Source organism: Elephas maximus, chromosome 17, assembly GCF_024166365.1.
Source record: "Elephas maximus indicus isolate mEleMax1 chromosome 17, mEleMax1 primary haplotype, whole genome shotgun sequence".
Lineage (NCBI taxonomy): Eukaryota > Metazoa > Chordata > Mammalia > Proboscidea > Elephantidae > Elephas > Elephas maximus.
The window spans coordinates 21,972,105-21,978,104 of record NC_064835.1 but is presented as its reverse complement, the minus strand read 5'-3'; positions in this window follow the sequence as shown (position 1 = coordinate 21,978,104).

The following is a 6,000-nucleotide window of genomic DNA, read 5'->3' as shown; positions in this document are numbered from 1 at the left end:
CACTCTCCATATGGCAGTTCAATGCCTCTTGTATTTAGTCCCTCTTTTTGATTATTGTGATCTTTTACCTATTGACTTCCATGATTCCCTGTTATGTGTATTTTTTTTTAATTAATCTTAATTTGTTTGTTTTTGTGATTTCCCTCTTTGAGTTGATATCAGGACGTTCTGTTTTGTGACCTTGTGTTGTGCTGATATCTCATATTATTGGTTCTCTGACCAAACAATATCCTTTAGTATTTCTTGTAGCTTTGGTTTGGTTTTTGCAAATTCTCTAAACTTGTATTTGTCTGTAAATATCTTAATTTCGCCTTCATATTTCAGAGAGAGTTTTGCTGGATATATGATCCTTGGCTGGCAGTTTTTCTCCTTCTGTGTTCTGTATATGTCGTCCCATTCCCTTCTTGCCTGCATGGTTTCTGCTGAGTAGTCAGAACATATTCTTATTGATTCTCCCTTGAAGGAAACCTTTCTTTTCTCCCTGGCTGCTTTTAAAATTTTCTGTTTATCTTTGGTTTTGGTGAGTTTGATGATAATATGTCTTGGTGTTTTTCTTTTTGGATCAATCTTAAATGGGGTTCGATGAGCATCTTGGATAGCTATCCTTTCGTCTTTCATGATGTCAGGGAAGTTTTCTGTCAGGAGTTCTTCAACTATTTTCTCTGTGTTTTCTGTCCCCCCTCCCTGTTCTGGGACTCCAATCACCCGCAGGTTATCCTTCTTGATAGAGTCCCACATAATTCTTAGGGTTTCTTCATTTTTTTTAATTCTTTTATCTGATTTTTTTTCAGCTATGTTGGTGTTGATTCCCTGGTCCTCCAGATGTCCCAGTCTGCATTCTAATTGCTCGAGTCTGCTCCTCTGACTTCCTAGTGCGTTGTCTAATTCTGTTATTTTATTGTTAATCTTTTGGATTTCTACATGTTGTCTCTCTATGGATTCTTGCAACTTATTAATTTTTCCAGTATGTTCTTGAATAATCTTTCTGAGTTCTTCAACAGTTTTATCAGTGTGTTCCTTGGCTTTTTCCGCAGTTATCCTAATTTCATTTGTGATATCATTAAGCATTCTGTAAATTAGTTTTTTATATTCTGTATCTGATAATTCCAAGATTGTATCTTCATTTGGGAAAGGTTTTGATTCTTTGGGGGGTTGGAGAAGCTGTCACGGTCTGCTTCTTTAAGTGGTTTGATATGGGTTGTTGTCTCCGAGCCATCACTGGGAAACTAGTTTTTCCAGAAAATCCGCTGCGTCCAGTCCAAATCCCTGCGGGACGGTTCCCCGGCTCGGATGCTGCTCTTTCTGCTCCAAGACCAGTCACTGCCTCCCGGGGACTTCTCCTACCGGCTGCGTCCCACGCCGCCCGTGGAACCGGCTGGTCCCCCTCCCGGGGTTAGTTCAGGCGGGTGGAGCAGGTTTCTGTGCTTGTGTCGTACCTGACTGGTACGCTGGCTTCAGGCTCTGGAAACAATCGCTGCTTCCCCGTATTAGTTCGTTCTCCGTCTCTAAATCTGTGTTTGTTGTTCAGAGTTTGTAGATTGTTATGTATGTGATCGATTCACTTGTTTTTCCGTGTCTTTGTTGTAAGAGGGATCCGTGGTAGCGTCTGCCTAGTCCGCCATCTTGGCTCCGCCCTCTCTTCTATAATTTTTTTAAGTTCCTCTATTCTTTTGTCTGTGTGTTCTGTGACTTTTTCTGTCTTTTGCCTGATCTTTTGCCTAATCTCTTGAAGAGTTCTATGTATTAGCATTTTGTATTCTACCTTTGCTAATTCCAAGAAACTATCTTCCTCTGGGAGATTTCTTGATTATTTATTTTGGGAACTTGTTAAAGCCATCATGGTCTGGATCTTTACGTGATTTGATATTGACTGTTGTTTCCAAGTCATCAATAAGTTATTATATTTATTTTATGTTAGCTTACCATGTCCTAGCTTCTTGTTTTGTTTTGATGTGCCCAAATAGGCTGCTCATGTGATCTAGCTTGATTATTGGCATCTCTGAAGCTGTAACATCCTGTGTCCCCGGGTGGTTAAATTTGCTACTAGGTATGTGATCCCAGGAGTTTGTTTATTTTCTTGCATGGATTCATCTCAGCTGTGCAGACAGTTGGTCACCAAGTGAGTGGAGCAGGCTCTTACCTACAGTCCTAGACTGGCAGGGATGGTTGGAGTAGACACAGGCATCTGGCCGCAGTAGTTGGTCATGTGCTGAATGAGGCAGAGTGCTGACAGCTGCCCCTGAGTGTCTGGGAGGAAAACGTGTCCCTGTTCCCTAGAGTATGTAGATGAGTGGGTTTTACAGCTGGACTATTGGCATCCAGTTTTGTTGGCTCTAAAGACTGGGAGACACTACTTATTCTTGGACCCCTGTTGCAGGTGACTAGGTAGCATGGGTGGAGACACCAGTCCTCAGGCTCCTGATGTGGGTAGGTGCGGACCGTGCTTAATGGGTGATGTCAAATGTCACGGACCTACCACTCTACCATATAGCTGATATACAGAAGTTAGGCTTCAGGTATGTACCCTGTTGTACCGTGCTAATGAGGGCCTATGCTGTTGAAATGGGCCCACACAGGTCTATGCATTGGTGAAACACATTCAAAGTCTGTGAACCCCTTATGCCTGTGCCTAGGCAAAGGAGCTGTTCCTGCCATGAGTTCCCAGCTTAAGGGAGGTGGCAGATTATTTTTTCCTTTTCGTTAATTTATTCCCTCTCCTAGGCTGGGAGGATGGGTTAGGGCATGTGAAGGACACTACTTCCAGCCCAAGGGATGTGACAATCATTGAAACTGGCCCCAAACCTTGTGCAGAATGGGGAGGCAGTGGGTAAATGGGAGAGACGTTCTTTCCAAACAGGGTGTTTTTGGATCCGCATGGTTGGTTATATGTGTGTACTTATCTTTTTCTAATTGAGGGCTGCTTCTCTCTAGTTCTGGAGGGTTGAGCAGAAAGTTTGTTGCTTGCTCTCTCCCAATATGGGAAATGCATCTCGAACTCCACTGGTTGCCTCACCACGCACAGTAGGCAGCCTGGCCTGCAAGGTGATGCTTCTCACGAGGTCAGGTCTGGTTACTCCTTGCTACTTCTGAACTGTCTCCCCTCCCCCTGCCACTCAGTCCGATTCCTCAACTTTGAATTTGATGTTCAGGGCTCCTAGATTGCCATGTATAATTGATTCATTTGTTTTTTCAGATCTTTGTTGTTAGAGGGACCACCAGAAGCATCTGACTGCTCCGCCATCTTGGCCCTGCCTAGACCTTAATTTCTAGTCAATAATATAATGTCTGTTCACTATTTCAACACTGAGAGAGAATATTATACACAAGGGAGCTAAGGAGAGCATCATAAAAAGCATAAGAAAAGGAAATTTTAATTGTTGCTTTTTCCCAATAGCTCATCCCTGGTGAATAGGAATCTTGAGGGGCCTTCTGTCTGTATGTTTTTGCTGAGACCTCTTGAATTTCCAAACCCTGAATAAAAAACATGCTACTTTGGCAAGTATCTCAGGTAGCACTATGAGGGAGCTACACTAGGGAATCAGGACTTTTGATTCATAATATTTACCTGATCACCTCAGAATCTGACTTATCCATTCTGAGCCCTTAGTAAAAGAGAACCAAGGGGTCTCTATTTTGAACTGCCACCACCAACATTACTGAAAGCTTTTTCCTTTAGAGGGCACTTGGTCTAAAGCACGCAGAGCACCCTTGGTAAGCATTCCCCTCAGAGAAAAGGTGAGTATATGAATCCCATCTGTCCTACGACCTTTTAGTCTTCATGGTCTTAGCCTCCTTACAACAACACAGGGATTTCCTAAAGCTACCTGCCAAATGGTTACTCATTTTTTCCCGTAATGCATTTGAAGATGGAATTTTTTTTTTTCATATTTCAACCTATCTTAAATTCAGATACATTTTTCTTTAGAAAAGTTCTGATGTCCAGACATTAGACATAGCTCTGACATCTAGGTAACATACAATAATTCCAACCCTTCTGCCGTGTTATCAGTCATGTGGGTATTTGTGATAAATCATCTTGATCTAAATCATCAATTTTCCTGAATAATTATAATTTGTAAAGGATTATCCTAAAATACAGCACCTAGAACTAAGAACAGTTCACCAGATGCAGTTGATCTTGTGTGGCTATCACGTCCCTTATTCTGGATTTTATGTTCCTTTTAATGAATCTTTTGGAATTTGTTGCATTTTGAAGTGTTTTTTTCTCTTGATGAAAATCTTTTGAACATGAAGACCTGTTAGTTCAATGCTTCTCAATTTTGAACATTGTGCAAGCCTGGCTTACAGGTATTTCTCCTTCTAGATTCAGGTTGCTCTGGAAGCCTTCAATGATCCAGGGGCATAGGGAGGGTAACAAGCTCACAGGGTCAATCTCTAAGTTGCATCTCCCTATGCACCAATTTCAAGAATAGACTTTGATAATGGTGATATGTCTGTAGAAATTTCTTCCCCCCTTCTTGTCCAGCTGTCTCAGTCAGGCTCCTTCCATGTTTGTGGTGCATGGTAATATCAATCCACGCCTTGTCTGGCACTCCCTTCGATTTGCACCCAGGAGCCAGTGCCTCCTTCTGCCACCCCCCACAATGCCACTGCAGTGACTCCCCCATTCAGAGTTAGTACCATGTTCACTGTGTTCCTGTAGGACCTGTGCAATCTTAACATTTATTACAGTTTCTAGTCTGCCCTTCTCTCTTTCTACACTGTGAGACTCTGAAGAGCAGGGAATTCTATCTTATTCATTTCTCTATTTTGAGTGCTCTAAGTAATTTCTGGCACAGAAAAGGTGCCCAAGTATCCATGAAATGAATAAACTTATATTTCATAGGAAAACATGTTTTTCATTGTTAAACTTATTCTTTTAAATATCAGTCCATATCCACAGCCTAACAATATCTTCTTGAATCATTATCACTATGTAAGTATTCATTACTCTTTTCTATGTAGCTTCTGTCTATTAATTCTATAATAATTTCTTCTATGGCTTCATCCAATTCATAAGTTGGTTTTTCAAGACAAAATTGTGTGTAAAGTCCTGTAGAATGATAACTCGAGATTATCTACTTTATATTTAGTTTTGAGATGCTTTTTGAGTTCATTTATGAGATATTTTTCTGTATTTTTATCCACCACACATAACCACATCATCTAATATCAAGATAACCTAGAGCTATAACACACTTTCATTCTACCAACCCAGTAAAACTCAAAAAAAAAAAAAAAAATGCTTGGAATTCCTTAGCAATCTTGTGCTGGCTTTGAATCATCACTGTTTTCCTTTAGGAGTGCTCTCTCTCTCTCTCTCTCTCTCTCTATATATATATCTTTAATTTGCTCAGGATTCATTGATCTCTAAGGTGAGTCAGTCAATGTAGGCTAAGACCGCTGACATAGGGCTTGTCCTCCAAAAACAGCAGTCAGAGGGCATTTAGACAGGTGATGTTAAACAGGGCAGCAGAACAGAAAGCAATAGGAATTAAAACACGTGTTGTCATGGGGAGGGGGCTGGTCCTATGTACTGTATTTTTACACAACTAACACTTGCCTTCTATGTTTCTTTGCCAGTCACTCCCTCCCCTGGAGATATTTTCAGAAATGCCTCTATGGCAATTTTTTTTTTTTTTTTTTTTTTTAGATATTGCTTTGTAAAAAAAAAATAGTAAAGTGTTTACTAAAATACCTTGCGGGGTGGGAAAGGAATGGGTGGCAAACAGATATAGAAGGTGCTTGTTACTTATGTACATATACGGTATCGAACAACAGCCCTGTGTCTGCAGTCAGAGTTACAAAGACTGTACAGTAGATAATTGGGCTTCTCCGATGGGGTTATTATTAATGGGTCAGTCTTTTGTGGCAAAGAATACAGGAAAACAGTCAACTGGATGATGTTAAGAGTCAGGGATATGGGAGGATACAACAGCTCAGCTCATTTAAAACCAAAGCCAAACCTGTTGCATACAGTGGATTCCAGCTCATAGAGAC